The sequence below is a fragment of the Microtus pennsylvanicus genome, chromosome 1 (genome assembly GCF_037038515.1).
Source record: "Microtus pennsylvanicus isolate mMicPen1 chromosome 1, mMicPen1.hap1, whole genome shotgun sequence".
NCBI classification, from domain to species: domain Eukaryota; kingdom Metazoa; phylum Chordata; class Mammalia; order Rodentia; family Cricetidae; genus Microtus; species Microtus pennsylvanicus.
The window spans coordinates 145,767,450-145,785,306 of record NC_134579.1 but is presented as its reverse complement, the minus strand read 5'-3'; the positions used below and the strand labels follow the sequence as shown (position 1 = coordinate 145,785,306).

At 41.9% G+C, this 17,857-nt stretch overlaps 1 protein-coding gene across 1 annotated transcript in view; it reads left to right on the top strand.

Annotated features, from left to right (window-relative positions):
• LOC142860240 (sulfotransferase 2A1-like) overlaps positions 1–17,857 on the top strand; it is a 60,007-nt gene that overhangs the window by 37,885 nt on the left and 4,265 nt on the right. The window lies entirely within an intron of this gene.

The window sequence follows — 17,857 nt, the reverse complement described above, 5'->3', positions numbered from 1 at the left end:
TCCATCACCAGCTTGTCAAAAGCCCCGAGATGATCATCCAGTCAACCACACATTTTAGTCTGGAAGGGAGAACAGTCCAGCACAACTCTCAGAAAACAGGGCTGACAAGCTGCTATTCAAGCTTCTGTCACTGTGAACCAAGAATTCAGGGAAGCAAAGAGAACACATTGGGATGCAGGCAGAAAGGGGAAGCCAACAGGCCACGCAAATCCATGAGTATGAGAAGCACTCTGTTGGCCCTGGCACAGGGATCTCCACCTTATAAACTGCTTCCCACCTGCGATGGGACATGAGCCCTGCCAAACAAAAAAGCAGCAGGACCAAGAACTCACTCACTCTAAGCTCTGTGCCTAGAAGGTTACCCATCATAAATATAAGTACATGTGTGATATGTTATTGACCCATTTCCTTCTCTGAATTGCAGCTTCGAGCAGAGCAGAAAGGAAGGCTTGCCTGTATTTCAGATCTCCATAAGACAAAAGCTTCCCAGAAGTCCTTGTGCATGGACACTGAAGGGAATGTCTGGAATATATGAGGTCCGTGGCTGGCAGGGAGTATGGGTGAGTAAGTTGATGGGTTAAACACTGGTGGTTGGATGGGTAGAGAGGTAGTCAAATGGGCAAATAGTACCAGAGCTTAGCCTGACTTGTTGCCGGCCCCTACCTGTTGTTGCTGGATTTTGAGGTAACTGATCTCTTCGTCTTGGTCATTAAGGATCAATTTCAAATCCTCCAGGTGGTACTTCAGCACAGTCCAATCATTCTGCAGTTTCCTTTCCTCCTGCCTCAGCTCATCCACCTTCTTCTTTAGCTGAGTCCTTTCCATCAGTAGTCGGCTGTGCCGATCCCTGCAGACAAACTCTGCATAGTAAGGCCCTGCAGGCCTCCTCCTGCTACCCCTGATTTCTGGGAAACAGCACCCCAAAAGACCTCATGTTTCCTAGATTAGGTAGCTAAGAGTCTGATATAGTCATGACACCTACACCTCAGAACCCAAATGAGAGAACAGGTAATGCCAGAAATTATCAAAGTACTATTGAAAACTCCAACACCTAAAAGGATCCATGTCCCTTCAGTAGAAGGAGTAGTTCCCCAGCTGGCCTATCTATCTGTGGTAATGGGGAAACATCAGCATGTAGTGGGCAAACACAATCAAAGGGAGGACAAGTTACTCAAGGTGAGTACAATCTATCTACAGATTCAACAGCCCCAGACCTGTAAAGAATGGGCCTGAGCTCCAGAAGTTCAAGGCTGCCTGACATTCCCCTGAGACTGTAAATACCTTTTCTATCTACAGGCTCTTGAGGCCCTAGGACAAGGTGGCAGGGGCTAACAGTCTCTTTCACACTTAGCAAAACTGAATCCAAGAGACACAAGTTTAAGAGTTGCTTACATAGAAGCAAAAAAGCTCGAACCAGAGATGAAGTCACTCCATCCAGAGAAAAAGGAAGTCAGAGATGGCCATTCCACAAGTTTTGTTATCCATGTCCAGATGGACACTTACCGATAGAAGACTGTCTCCTTGCTCAGCAACTTGAAATTTTCCAAGGTCTCGGTGTTTTCACTCACAAAATGGTTTAGCTCCATCATGATCTCTTTGTGATCCATCTTTACCTTCTCATACAAAGCATTTGGCTTGTGGTTCTTGTAGGGACTAGAAAATGGGAGAAAAGACCCCATGAACATAGGCTTCAATGATCACAGGAACTGAAGTTGTATCCTGATCTACCATAGTACAGCAGATGCAAGATTCTGGTGCCTATGTAGTGGGACCTCCTGGTGCTTTTAAACTTGTTATTCTGATCCCAGCACAGCTGAGGCTAAACTTGAGATGGAAGCTGCACTGACTGCATGAGCTCACTCAATACGACTAGATGGTAAGTCAGGTTCTCTATGCTACCAGGAGGCTCTGTCACATGTCTCCGTTCACCAGACATTGCAATGACATCTCTCCTGTTTCAGAACACTGATTTTGGGTCCTGGTTGACATTCACTGAACAGTTAGAGCACATCATTATGGTTTGGAGTCTTAAGAGAAGGAAGTGATATAAACTCCCCTAGGGATTCCTAGGTGCCACCAAGGTGAGCATCTAGGACACAAGCAGTCCTGCTTTAAGTGGGGCTTCCAGAGCTCAGCACTGGAAACTTCTGGAAAGTGGAAAAAGGATATCATGAGAAACCACGGCAGATCACTGACTCCCAGAAATCAGGAACACACAAATCTCCAAATGTGTGTGTTCACACATATCCACAAGAGAGTAAGAGAAAGAGAGAATAAAGAGAGCTAGAGAGAGAGAGAGAGAAAGAAAGAAAGCATCATATATATATATATACAGAGAGAGAGAAAAAGAAAGCATCATATATATATACATACATATATATACATACATATACAGAGAGAGAGAGAGACAGAGAGAGACAGAGAGAGAGAGCGATCTATTGTCTAATGGAAGTCTGCACAAAACTAGAGTACCTGTGATGAGACCCAGCTCTTCCAGGTAAACACTGAGATGTTCCAGGCAAACCAGGCCCCTCCAGCTGCTACCATGGGCTTCTAGCACACAATCACATGCTAGGAAAGTAGAGCCTCCACACAAAATAACAGCAGGTAGTAGTACCTCATGCAAGCCACCGCCTGTCAGCTCCTTTCCAAATGCATGCTAGGAACTACACATTACCTGCCTCAATCCCTGATTTTTGTGTCTGAGACCAGAAGCCCTGGTTTTCATTAGGAGAGAACAGAAAAGGTAGAGGCCTCATCTCATGGCCACGGTCATTCAAGGTCTGCCTGTCCCCTGAGAAGAATTTAGGATATGAGGTTTGGCACAGCCTCCTACAAATCGAGAGTTCAAAGGCAGAAGGTGAGGTTGACATTGCCTACAGCCCCATGAAGTTTGAAACAATGGATACCTATTGTCCACGACTCCATCAGTGAGGATCATCAGCCGGTCTTTCAGGTCATTTCTTTCCTTGGTCATCAGTTGCAGCTCTGTGGTCAGCCTCTCCTCTTCCTTCTTTATCTGCTTCTTGCTCAGGAGCATTGGATGGGATGCTGGCCCTGTAGAGGTTTCTGTGTATAGGTATAAAACAGGTGAAACTGCATAGTCAAAAGGCATAGGAGAATGACAGACCATCCTCAGTCCCAAACAGAAAATTGTGTCTGAAACCTAGTGACAACCAAAATATACTAGGCCAGGTTGACAGGCCCATGTGTGGTTCTCAAATCTCCCATCACTCTAGAGATGTGGCTCTGTAGGCATCCACAGCTTATTTTGGCCTCCCTATAATTCTTCAGGTGACTACAGAGACCACCTCTTCAGGAATATTCACAGAAGAACAGGATGCAGCATGGTCCAGAGCCCTGAAGCCTGCTGTGATTTAGAAGCCAGGAGAAAAATGGCAGAGTGGACAAGCAGTCAGGTGTATTGAGGAGGCCAGGTCTCATTGCTGGTTACTCATGGCCCATGACTGTGAATTGGAAAGTCAGGCAGGGCTCCATCATGGTCAAGAGTCTCACCCAGTCACCCATTGACAGCCCAGATCATTGAAGCTGACATTCAGTAGCCATTCTCTGCCCTGGTCCCATAACTCTGACAGAAGTTTGGTCACCCTGTGATCTAAATGCCATCTTCAACTGCTGATTCAGAACCCTAAGGGGGTCACTGTCAGGGAAAGGAGGTCAGAGGAATTCTGCTGAGCAGACTGCTGAACACTCTAAGGCTTAAAGGTCTTAGCCAGGAGTACATTGTCTCCATGAGGACCGTATTAGACAGAAAGTGAACCTAAAGGCAACTACTACAGGTGTAGTGTAGTGACGCCTTCCCAAAGATGGGGACACATTAGTCCCTCCCTGCCTCCTGCTGGTCTCTTTCTGTCTCAACATTACACCCCAAACCACAGCAAAGGTAAGAGCTAATTGGTGGTCCCATGACAACAGCCTTTGCTTTCTCAGTCTCTGGCTCACAAGATGGACAAGCTAATATTCTGGAATCTTTGACTTTTGGGAAGTATGATAATCAGGGATGTCCATTTTCTCCTCTGAGGCTCCAGTTCCTCAGCCCATTGCTGGGTAGCCCACCTCAAGTGCACATCCTTGGTAATCTCCCCATTTCCTGCCCATGACTCACTGGGTCTTTGCCAGAAGTGAACGGCAGCTTTCTTCTGCCTCTCTCTGGTCTCTGGACCTTCTCCATTCTGTCTCCCAAATACGCGACGCCTCAGTCTTGAGAACATGACTGGTGCTCTACCCTCTAGAGACTGAGGAATGTCCTAATGGCAGTTGGTGTTGCTACAACAAGGTGACATCACGGGATTCCAAGAGATCTCCAGGATACTATGGAATGTCCAGAGATGCGACCGCTGATGTCATGGCTAACTGCTTTTGACACCCTGCTAAGTAGCTTTTCAGTACTGACCAGAAGACCAGCTGACTTTTCTAGGAGCCTCTCTGGGAAGACAGAGGAAACCAATCAGCACCTCCCCTTCTAAACCTGGTGTTTCCTTGGCTTGACTGAAAGACTCATAACCTTTCCCATGTTGAGAACTAACCTAATATTTCAAAAGATTGCTGAGGTATGACTCATTCCTTCTCAAAGTCCATCAATATGAGGAATTAAATATTCATGAGAAACGACTTTATGATGAACATAAATGAGGAAAGGTCACCCTTCTCAAGTCAGTGTTAGAAAGCACATTAAGGAAGAACCTACAGGCTGGTTACAGTGTGAGCCTTGAGAGAAGGGTACAGTCATGGAATCCACATGCTTAACTTTAGGAAATTGCCCCTGGATTACTAAGCACGTAGAGAAAGAACCCATCAGGGTGTTGGCAAAAGTGTGATGATCGATTGGCACAGGAATCTAACATAGTGGTGCCCCCAGGAGAAAAAGCCCACAGGCTGAGTGTTGTGCTCTCCACTCTGCTCCAAAGAGGAAAATGCAGGATAGTTGCAGGCTTTGGTGAGTTACAGTGAAATTCTGGATAGCGGGAAAATGAAGTCAACAGATGTAGACATACCTCAGATGCAGAGTGGCTGAATAGCATGTAGCAAGTCCTGGGTTCAATGACCACTGCTGTCTCACTGGCCTTGGTGGCCTCAGATGTAATTTTAGCACCTGTGACGTAGAAGCAGGATGACGTAAGCTCAAGGTGAACCTGCAAAGCCAGTGTGAGGACAGCTTGGGCGATATGAAACCCTGTCTCAACAAATAAAACACTAATCTACCCTACCTCCAAGGCCTCACCTAACAATCCTTTCTTTCTGTATTGGTATTTCAGATGGACTTTATGTAACCCATAGTCTCTATTTTACCACCCAACCATAGCATCTTGAGTGCTGGACTCGCAGGAGAGGACTGATCCCCTGGAAGTCAGCTCCTTTGCCGTCTTCCTGAGTTTTAGTCAGAGAGGTAAGAGCGAGCTTCTCACTGTACCCAGATAGAAAATTGAGGCCTCAATAGATTCATGCCTTCTAAAGTGTTAAACACGTGGCATGGCCCAGAGATGTTGTTATATCCTTGCCTGGGGCAAAGTCCCGGGTGGTTCCTGGTTGAGTCCAGCCCTACCTGCCCCATGGTATAGCTCATAGCTGTGGCTGTGTGGCGGCCCAGGTACACCCCAAGTCTTCCTGTGTTCATGATGCACTTATTACATCTCATACCCTTCCCCACAACACATCCATTTCTTCTACTGTGAATTTTCTAAGGCATACATCTATTGTTGAAGAACAAGTTTGTGGCAAAAGACTGCCCAGAAAATTCAATAAAGAAACAAATATGAAAGGTTCAGGGCTCGTTTACATCACTAATGCATCTGATCACCTTAGACAGGCGTTGTCATTGAGGAAGAGCACACCAGGAACAGGCCAATGATGTTCGAAAAATACACTAAAGTCTAAAGGAGAGGCACATTCATCTTCCCATCTTTCTCCCTTGACTCATTTTCCCCATCTGCACTTGTTATACTCCTTCTCCTTAATTGTGTTTGTGATTTGTCCCCTGGCTATTTTTGTTTTTGAAAGACAGGTTATCAGGTAGTCCAGGCTGACTTCCAATTTGCAACTAAGGATAACCTTGAGCTACTGTTCCTCCTGCCTCCACATCCTTAGTGCAGGCATTCTGGGTGTGTACCACTATACCCAACTTACATGGTGCTGGGAACCAAACCCAGAACTTCATCACACTAGGCAAGGACTGTACCAACGAAGGCACATCTTTAGACACTCACTGGTCATGCACTAGTGTCCAGGAACATGTCTGCCATGACATTTGTTTCTGTTGTGATTTCAGAGAGAACTTGTTGATTTGAAATATTGTAAATGCATGTAAAATACTATGTAACATTTTAGAACGAGCTATTATGGTTTATATCTGTTAAGCCACTTATGAGCTAAAGGCTTTGTCTGCTGGAGGTCCCTCTGAGTGCTGTGATTATGAATAATGAATAGAGAATTGCCTTGGCAGAGTGATAGGGGAGAACTTGTGTAGGCAGGGAAGACAGAACTGAATGCTGAGAGAAAGAAGGCATAGTCAGTGAGACACCATGGAGTCATCAGAGTCAGACTTGCCAAACATTTGCCAGTAAGCCACTGCCATGTGGTGATATACAGATTAACAGAAATGGGTTAAATTAAGACGTACGAGGTTGACAATAAGAAGATAGAGCTAATGGGCCAAGCAGTCTTTTACTTAATAGAGTTTCTTGTGGTTATTTTTGTGCTAAGCTAGCTGGTTTGCCAACATGAACAAGTAGGCACTTCTCCTGCAAAGAAGTTCTGGAAACTTCAGAAGGTGTGGCCTAACTAGAGGAAGTATATCTTTGAGGGAATGTGTTTGGTGGCTGGGTCTTGGACCCTTGGAAACTTCTTCTTTCTTCTTCTTCTTCTTCTTCTTCTTCTTCTTCTTCTTCTTCTTCTTCTTCTTCTTCTTCTTCTTCTTCTTCTTCTTCTTCTCTCCTTCTCTCCTTCTCTCTCTGTCTCTCTCTGTCTCTCTGTCTCTGTCTCTGTCTCTGTCTCTCTCTCTCTCTCTCTCCCTACCTCCCTCCCCTCTTTTGCTTCCCGTCTTTGGTGAGCAGATCACTTCAATTTCACTGTGATATAATTAGTTCTTACAAGATGAGGGACATGGAACCATCTTATCAAGGACAGCAATCCCCAAAGCTATAAATTGAAATTATTTCTGCCTCTTTAAGTGGTTTTCTTGGGGAATCCTGCCACAGTAATATGATGTCAAACCAACTAACATGACTGTAGTGAAAATTCATCAAAGGCTTCATTTTGAATGCCCAATAATAAACTCCATAGGACAAGAAAGTAAGTGGGGAGTCCTCCTGCAGTTCAGGACACTGGAGGATTATAGAGATTAAACTGATTGTCCCTTTATCAAGCTATGACAGGACACAGATCTGCTTTGTTTTGTTTCTTAATTTTTTGTTCCTAGTCAAATGAATACATTTGAAAGCCTAGTGACCCATGAAGAATATGTCATTGTTCTCTTTAGTCTGGGCAGAGTGCTGGGATTCCTCAGTCCACAAGGCTGAGTGAACCATCTGATCAGCTCTGTCACCAAAGGAATATACCTATATATGATAAAGGAAATATACAGCAAGCCAATTGCCAACATCAAAGTAAGTGGAGAGAAAATCCCAGCGATCCCACTGAAATCAGAAATAAGACAAAGTTGTCCACTTCCTCCATATCTATTCAGTATAGTTATTGAGATCCTAGCTACAGCAATAAGACACCAAAAGGAGATAAAGGGGAAAAAGTCAGAAAAGAAAAGTAAAACTCTCATTGTCTGCTGATGATATAATAGTTTACATAAGCGACCCGAAATGTTCTACCAAGGAACTTCTCCAACTCACAAACATGTTCAGTAATGTATCAGAATACAAGATTAACTGAAATCAGTAGCCCTCCTGTACACAGATGATAAATGGGCTGAGAAAGAGATCAGAGAAACATCACTCTTTACAATAGCTACAAATAACATAAAATATCTTGCAGTAACTCTAACAAAACAAGTGGAAGACTTGTATGACAAGAACTTTAAATCTTTGAAGAAAGAAATTGAGGAAGATACCACTAAGTGGAAAGATCTCCCATGATCTTGGGTAGCTAGAATTAACATAGTAAAATGGCAATCTTACCAAAGCAATCTACAGATTCCATGCATTGCCCATCAAAATCCCACCAAAATCCTTCACAGACCTAGAATAATGGTATTCAACTTCATAAGGAAAAGCAAAAAACTCAGGATAGCCAAAACAATTCTGTACAATTAAAAACTTCTGGACGCATCACAATCCCATATAGTAGAGACTTAAAACTCTACTATTGAGCTTCACTATTGAAAACAGCCTGGCATTGGCATAAAAACAGAAAGGAGGTACAATGAAACTGAATCAAAGCCTTGGATGTTAAACCATTCACCTTCAAAAACCTGATTTTTTTTACAAAGAAGCAAAAAAATAATCAAATGGAATAAAGAAAGAATATTGAAGAAATGATGCTGATATAACTGGATTTCAACATGTAGAAGAATAAAATTGATCCATATCTACCACTATGCACAAAACTCAAATCAAATTGGATCAAATACCTCAATATAAAACCAGTCACACTGACCATCATAGAAGACAAATTGGGAAGTATCCTTGAACGCCTGCCACAGGAGACCACTTCCTATAATTGACCTTACTAGCATAGACATTGAGAGAAACAATTAATAAATGAGAACTCCTGAAAATAAAAAGTTTAGTAAAGCAAAGGACACATTCAACAAGACAAAAGGACAGCCTACAGACTGGGAAAAGATCTTCACCAACTCCACATCAGACAGAGGTCTGATCTCCAAAATATACAAATATCTCAAGAAATTGGTCATCAAAAGAACAAATAATCCAATTTAAAAAATGGGGTACAGACCTAAACAGAGAACTCTCATCAGAGGAATCTAAACTGTTGAAAGACAAGGAAGTGCTCAACATCCTTCGTCATCAGATAAATGCAAATCAAAACAACTCGGAAATTCTATCTAAAACCTGTGAGAATGGCCAAGATCAAAATTACTGGTGACAGCTTATGCTGGAGAGATTGTGGGGTAAAGGGAACACTCCTTAATTGCTGGTGGGAGTGCAAGCTAGTACAGCCCCTTTGGATATCGGTGTGTGTTTTCTTAGAAAATTAGAAAAGAACGTCCTTGAAGATGCAGTAATACCACTTTTGGGTATATATCCAGAGGATGGTCAATCGCCCCCAAAGGACATGTGCTTATGTATGTTCATAGCAGCATTGTTTATCATAGCCAGAACCTGGAAACAACTTAAATGCCCCTCGATCGAAGAATGGATAAGGAAAATGTGATACATTTACAAAATGGAGTACTGCATAGCAGAGAAAAGTAACAACATCTTGAAATTTGCAGGCTAATGGATTGATCAGGAAACATCATTTTAATAAGGTATCCCAGACTCAGCAACACAAACATAATATGTACTCACTCATAAATCATTTTTAAATGTAAAGCAAAGAAAACCAGCCTAAGAATCACAATCCCAGATAATCTAGACCCTAAGAGAGACACATATAGATCTAATCTACATGACTGAGGTAGGAGGAGCGCGGGCCCCTTGTTCCATTCTACTGCCCGGCTAGCTTATAGCTGAAATAACCACAGAGAAATTAATTAAATTACTGTCTGGCCCATTATATCTAGCCTCTTTTTGGCCTACTCTCACTTCTGATCTAACATATTTTTTTAATGTGTGTTTACCACGAGGTCGTGGCTTATTAGGAAAGATTCAGCCTGTCTGACTCTGGTGACTCCGTGGCGGCTCCAGAGCTAGCAGAAATAGTACTTCCACCATTTTGAAATTGGAGAGAGGTGGAGCCAGCATCTAGAGCGGCTGCAACCAAGCTGCTTAACATTTTAAATGCTCTTCAAGGCGGTAGAGAATCTTCAATTACTCCCAGTGGTATACTCAAAAAAAAAGGTAGGGATCTGAACAGAGAACTTTTGAGAAAGAAACAACTAAAAATATATCTCAAAAAAGTGTTATATATCACTTATACTCATGAAATTTCAATTTAAAACTGCTTGAGAATTCTTTTCCCACCAGCCAGTATGACAAAGAGCAAAAGAAACAATTGACAACACATGCTGATAATGATGGGGAACTTTCATTCACTGTCAGTGGGATAGTAAGTGATGAAGCCACTATAGAAATCATGTGAAAATAGTCAAACATAGAGAAATATATTTACCATATGACACAGCAAATGTCATTTACAAAATATTCATCACAGCAGGGTATGGTGGCACGTGCCTTTAATAAAACATATAGGAGGCATAGGAAGGTAAATCTCTGAATTTGAGCCAGTCTGGTCTACACAGATAGTAGAGTTAGTTTCAGCAATGGCCAGACCTTACCAAGGAAAGGTTGTCTCATATATATTACCAAATACCTATTTTTCTAATGGTAAATATCAGTAACCTTTGCAAGACAATCTTGGAAATCCATATGCATATTTCCTTTCACATGGTAAAAAGGACTGAAATTAGTAGTTAAAGAATGTTCTTTATTTCATTTTTTAAATTTTATTTTATATTCCAACCAATCCTCTGCCCCATTGTTGCCTCCCCTCAGCCCACTCCCTGGCCCCTCCCAAAGTATAGGGTTTCCCATGGGGAATCAATAAAACCTGGCATATTAATTTGAAGCAGGGCCAAGCTCATTCCTCCTCCCATCTTAAGGCTGAGCATGGCATTCCACTATAGGGAATGGGCTCCAATAAGCAAGTTCATGCATCAGGGATAGATTCTGGTCCCTCTGCCAAGAGCTCCTGAGATAGGCCAAGCAACACAACTTTCTCGCACATCCAGAAGGCCTAGTTCAGTTACATGGAGACTCCACAGCTGCAGGTCTAGAGTTCACAAGTTTTCACAACCTTGGTTCAGCTCTCTCTGTAGACTTCCTTCTCACCTCTCTTGCCTATACTATAAACCCTTCTGTCTCTCTTTGACTGGATTCCCGGAGCTCGGTCTGGTGCTTGGTTGTGGATCTCTGCATCTGGTTCTATCAATTACTGTATGAAGGCTCTACGATGGTAGTTAGGAGAGTCACCAATCTGACTACAGTGGAATCTACTTCACTCACCCTCTCCACTATTGCTAGGAGTCTTAACTTTGGTCATCCTTGTGGATTCCTGGGAATTTCCCTAGGACGAGTTTTCTCTCTTCAATTCAAAGAAAAATGGGCTGTTTATTTCTTCCTCTAAGAAGAAATTTTATTTTGGGCAGAGAAGAAAAGGATAAGTCTCTTCTGGGGGATCAAGTTCAATTAGAAAACTGTCAGTTTTGAAGTGTTGGACTTTATTTTCCTGTTTTTATGCATGTGATATATATTGGAGGATAATGTGTATGCATGCGCCCATATTTTTGTGTATGCACAGCGTGTATGCTCATGCACATACTATGTACCAATATTTATTTGGATATGTTTGAAGGCAAAATATTGATAAATTAGATTAACTATGAAAATTTAACCAACAGAGATAAATTCATTAAAAACTGTTTTGTAGGACAGCACAATCATATTTACATTGGATTAAGCATAACATAAATTGCTTTCTTCTGAATAGTTGGAAGAAGGTTTCTTGTGAAAAATCGAAATGAGGAACATGTTCAGTTTGAGATATAAAGGTATTAACAGAAATAAACAAGAGTAAGTAAAAACAATGTCCACAAATGAAGGAAATTTAACTTTTGTAAACAAGCTTATGATATTTTAATTCTATATTATGATGATGATTATCTTTGGAATTATGCAAAGTTATATTTACACCCACTAAGAATTATGGGGTTACTCAGTTCAGCTTCCAAATTTACTACTGTAAGCAGACTATAATTGAATAGTTACATTGTACTTATGTAATAAAAATGTTATATCTATAAAAAAGACAGGAGAAAATTAAAGACAAGGCAAATGGAGAGATTCAGACATAAAAGACCTCTAAATTGGTCAAAGTGTTAGATAAAGTCGTAGACTTGGGAGAGAGAAGAAAAAGACTATAGAAAGTCATAAAGTTAATGCTTTAATAAAAGGGTAAAGTCTTTAAAGAGACAGAGTACAGATAGTCATAGATTAAAAAAATAAGCCACATAAAAATGGAAAATTCACAGAGAGTCTGGATTCTATATATTATTGTGTTTTCTTTGAATTTTTTTACTGTAAATGTGCTAAGTACTGATGCGCATCTCATTGTGTGGGCTTCTAAGATGGACCAGGATGTATGTTATAAAGGCATCTTTTTTTTTTATTGAGAAAATGAGAAAAAAAAACAAGTTTCCACCTCCTCCCAGCCTCCCATGTCCCTCCCCCTCCTCCCACCCTTCTGCCCCTCCTCCCGCCCTTCTCCCCCTGCCCCCACTCCTTTCCCTCTCCCTCTCCAGTCCAAAGAGCAGTCAGGGTTCCCTGCCCTGTGGTAAGTCCTAGGTCCTCCCCCCTCCGTCCATATCTAGGAAGGTGAACATCCAAACTGGCTAGGCTCCCACAAAGCCAGCACATTATGTAGGATCAAAACCCCTTGCCATTGTCCTAGGCATCTCATCAGCTCTCATTGTTCGTCATGTTCAGAGAGTCCAGTTTTATCCCATGCTTTTTCAGTCACAGTCCAGCTGGCCTTGGTGAGCTCCCAATAGATCAGCTCCACTGTCTCAGTGGGTGGGTGCACCCCTCGTGTCCCGACTTCTTAGCTCTTGTTCTCCCTCCTTCTGCTCCTCATTGGGACCTTGGGAGCTCAGTCCAGTGCTCCAGTGTGGGTCTCTGTCTCTATCTCCATCCATCACCATATGAAGGTTCTATGATGATATGCAAGATATTCGTCAGTATTGCTATACGATAGGGTCATTTCAGGTTCCCTATCCCCAGCTGCCCAAGGAATTAACTGGGGACCTAGGCTTGGGCACCTGGGAGCCACTCTAGGTTCAAGTCTTTTGCCAACCCTAAGGTGGCTCCCTTAACTAAGAATTGTGGTTCCGTGCTCCCCTATCCAACCTTCCTTTATCCCAATTCTGCTTTTTCCCAAAGTTCCCCCCTTCCTCCCCTTCTCCCTTTTCTCTCCCCATCTCCCATTACCCCAATCCCACCCCACCCCCAAGATCTCAATTTTCTCCCCGGCAACTTTGTCTACTTCCCATAGCCAAGAGGATAACTATATGTTTTTCCTTTGGTTCACCTTCTTACTTAGCTTCTTTAGGATCACCAATTGTAGGCTCCATGTCCCTTATTTACGGCTAGAAACCAATTATGAGTGAGTACATCCCATATTCATCTTTTTGGGTCTGGGTTACCTCACTCAGGATAGTGTTTTCTATTTCCATCCATTTGCATGCAAAATTTGAGAAGTCAGTGTTTTTACCACAGCATAGTACTCTAATGTGTAGATATTCCACACTTTCTTCATCCATTCTTCCATTGAAGGGCATCTAGGTTGTTTCCATGTTAATAGATAATCATAATAGTCAAGTTTGTAGTCATGTTAGTTAAGATTTTCTAGATGTGCATAGATATATTTTAGATAGGCATTATTCATATCTTTCAAAGATTATAGATTATGGCATTTTAAATGTTTTAATAACTTAGGACTTTTCATGACAATGAGACACTCTGCTCCTGACAGCACCAATCTACTTCAAGAGGAAGATGGGCATCAAAGAGGATCCTTATGGAGTTTGATAGCCATTTGGGCAAGAAACTGCTCTTGCCTGGACTATTGCATAAACTGGAAACAGAGAACCCAGAGAGAGAGGACTACTGAACTTGCCTAAAGGTGAGATGATCTTTCGGGGTTCCTGATTCATGAAGGAGTCTGCAAGACATTCTGCAGGACACAACAGATAGTGACTGAACTGACTTTGAATTTTCCTGCTTCATGGAAATGTCTGCTGGAAACTATGGGCCTGTCAGCCGAAGATGGATGCCCCAATGGTACAGAGGAACTTTGGGTGACTGTACAGGCAGCAAGATGTCTCTGTCATTTCTAGAGTTTTAAAAGTTGCTTACTTTTTGTTTGCCTAGGTAATATTTTTATCTTTCTGGAGTCTTTGGAGTTGAAGAATACATAGATAGTTATAGTTTTCCATTGTTATGATAAAAGATAAGGTAGATATATATATAGTAACTGTAATTCTTGCTTAATAACTTTTTTGTTATATGTAATTTTGCTATGTTAAGGTTAAAGCCTTCCTTTTTTGTTTAAACAGAAAAAGGGGAAGTGATGTGGGAGTGTCATATATCAATCTGTTTATTTCATTGGCTAAGTAATAAACAAACTGCTTGGGCTCATAGCTTAGAACATAGGTGGGTGGAGTAAACAGAACAGAATGCTGGGAGGAAGAGGAAGTGAGCTCAGAGACTCGACAGCTCTCCTCTCGCGGGCAGACTCCTCAGAGAGATGCCATGCTGCCCGCTCCTGGGAAGACACACGTGATGAAGCTCCGACCCAGGATGGACGTAGGCTAGAATCTCCTTGGTAAGTCACCTCGTTGGCTACACTAGAAATGGGCTAGTCCAGGTGCGAGAGTTAGCTGAGAAGAGGCTAGAGAGAAATGGGTCAAGCGGTGTTTAAAAGAATATAGTTTCTGTGTAATTATTTCGGGTAAAGCTAGCCGTGCAGGTGGCCAGGTGGCAGGGACGCAGCCTGCTGCTTGTATCACTACACAAAAGGGGGAGATGTAGGGTTAAGCCAGCCCCTTAAGGGCGGTCTTGCCTCAGGCGAATGTTTACTGATAAATCGGGCGAGCGGCAGCCCGCCATCCCTTTTTGTGCTTCCTGTGCTATGCAGGACCCTCGGTTCTGTAAGTTTATTTCTCCATTAAAGCTGTATATATTTTCTTGACTATCTGCTTGCATTTATTTACTTCGCTACAACCTGGGAACCCCAAGTATATTGCCAACCCTAAAATGATTCCCTTAATTAAAATATCTTCTTCCCTGCTCCCATATCCACCCTTCCTCCATCTCAACCATCTCATTCCCTCAAACTCACCCCAATCCTCCCCTTCTCTCTTCTCTCTCTTTGTCTCCATTTCCCCGGCACTATCCCAACCCCTGTGCTCCCAACTTCTGCCCGATGATCTTTCCTACTTCCAATATCCAGGAGGATAAATATATATTTTTCTTTAGTTTCACCTTATTATTTAGGTTGTCTAGGATCATGAACTGTTGGCTCAATATCCTTTGTTTATGGCTAGAATACACTAATGAGTTAGTACATACCATATTGATCTTTGTGGGTCTGGGTCATTTCACTCAGTAAAGTGCTTTCTATTTCCACCCATTTGCATGCAGAATTTAAGATGTCATTGTTTTTTTTGCCAGTGAGTAGAAATATTATGTGTATGTGTGCCACACCTTCTTTATCCATTCTTCCATTGAGGGGCACCTAGGTTGTTTCCAGGTTCTGGCTATTACAAATAGTGCAGCTATGGACATAATTGAACAAATGCTTTTGTAGTATGATTGGACATCTCTTGGGTATATTCCCAAGAGTGGAATTGCTGGATCCTAAGGTAGGTTGACTCCCAGTTTTCTGAGAGACCACCACACTGATTTCCAAAGTGGTTGCACAAGTTTACAATCCACCAGCAATGTATGAGTGTTCCCCTTACTCCACATCCTCACCAGCATAGGTTATCATTGGTGTTTTTTGATTTTAGCCATTCTGACAGGTGTAAGATGGTATCTCAAAGTTGCTTTGATTTGGATTTCCCTGATTTCTAAGGAAGTTGAACATGACTTTAAGTATATTTTGGCCATTTGAACTTTTTCTGTTGAGAATTCTCTGTTCAGTTGAGTACCCGATGTTTAATTCGGTTAATTAGAATTTTAAAGTCTAGTTTCTTGAGTTCTTTATACATTTTGGAGATCAGACCTTTGTCTGATGCAGGATTGGTGAAGATCTTCTCCCATTCAGTAGGTTTCCTTTTTGTCTTAATAACAGTGTCCATGCTTTCCAGAAGCTTCTCAGTTTTAGGAGCTACCATTTATTCAATGTTGCTTTTATTGTCTGTGCTACTGGGGTATATGTAGGAAGTGGTATCCTGTGTTCAAGTGGTGCAATCTACTTCCCACTTCCTCTTCTATCAGGTTCTGTGTTGTCAGATTTATATTGAGGTCTTTGATCCATTTGGACTTGAGTTTTGTGCATGGTGATAGATATGGATCTATTTACATTCTTCTAGAAGTTGGCATCCAATTATACCAGCACCATTTCTTGAATGTAAACCTGCCCAGTGGGTCAGTTATTCCAGGGTCCCGAAGAGGCACTTTCTGAAAAAGACATGGGCAGGAGGGAGAAATGGAGACCAAGCAAGAGCCAGACAAGATTCTGTTCTCGATTTGTCAAGGTCTCACTTTATTGGTGAAACGGTTATGGTTTACATAGCCCTTGAATGAGGAATTTAGCTTGGGATGGGGGCAGGGGCATGGCAAGGGCAGGAAGGGATCTTGCTGGGGCAGCAATGGTTATGACTTGACACACCTAGTGTTCTCTATGCAAGCGGGAATCGTTCCTTTTGTGATTCCAACAACAAACAATTCTCTATATAGTTGGGATGTGGGGCGGGTTTGCTAGCAGATAACTCTCAAGATAGTTGGGTGTAGGACACCCCACAAACATTCTTAGGACAATAGTCCATGCTATACTTTTTGTGGAAATGGCTCCTGACAGTTGAAGATGGTTTTTTTTTCTTCCATTGTATAATTTTAGCTCCTATGTGGTAAATCAGGTGTTCATAGGTTTGTGGGTTGATGGCCAGGTCTTCGATTTGATTCCATTGGTCAACATCTCTATTTTTATGCCAATACCAAGCTGTTTTCAATACTGTAGCTCTGTAATAGAGTTTGAAATCAGTGATGATAAGGCCTCCAGAAGCTCCCGTATTGTATAGGATTGTTTTGGCTATCCTGGGTTCTTTGTGTTTCCATATAAAGTTGATTATTGTTCTCTCAAGGTCTGTGAAGAATTTTGTTTGGATTTTGATGGGGATTATGTTGAATTTATAGATTGCCTTTGGTAGAATTGCCATTTTTACTATGTTGATCCTACCCATCCAAGAGCATGGGAGATCTTTCCATTTTATGGTGTCCTCTTCAATTTCTTACTTCAAAGCCTTAAAGTTCTTCTCAAATAGATCTTTCACATCTTTGTTAGAGTTACCCACAGGATACTTTCTGCAATTTCTGTCTATCTTGATAGGTAAATTATGATTCCAGCTTATGGGTATCTGAAGCAAGAAGATTATGTATGTGATGGATATATGAGTTATAGCATGATAACCTAACTCAAAACAGAATAAAAGCTCTCTTAAATACCCCTTAGTAATGAATATTGATATCATTCTTATGAAAGTGCTACAAAACTATATTATTTTAGTTACCCATAGGAAACAGTATTACATGGTATAAACATTAACTTCTCTCAAAATCTTTGTGCACACTGCCTTCATTCCCATGTATCACTATCTGAAAGTAACTCTTGAAGTCTCTTTAAATGCTCAGGCAAGTGGGGTATGGTGGTGAACACCTTAAATGCCAGCACTTAGAAAGCAAATTCAGGTGGTGGATTACCTATTTGAGCTTGAGGTCAGTCCAGTCTCCATATAAAGTTCCATCCCACCAAACAAGGCTGCATAGTGAGACCCTATCTAAAGGAAAAAATATGCCAGTGCATTTAGTGGGTGTGTTGGCATGCATCTGTGAACACAACTTTACAGAAATAGAAACCGGAAGATCATATGTTACAGGTCTTCATCTACTACAAATTAAGTTTGAGAACAGCCTTGGTATGTGAGATGCTG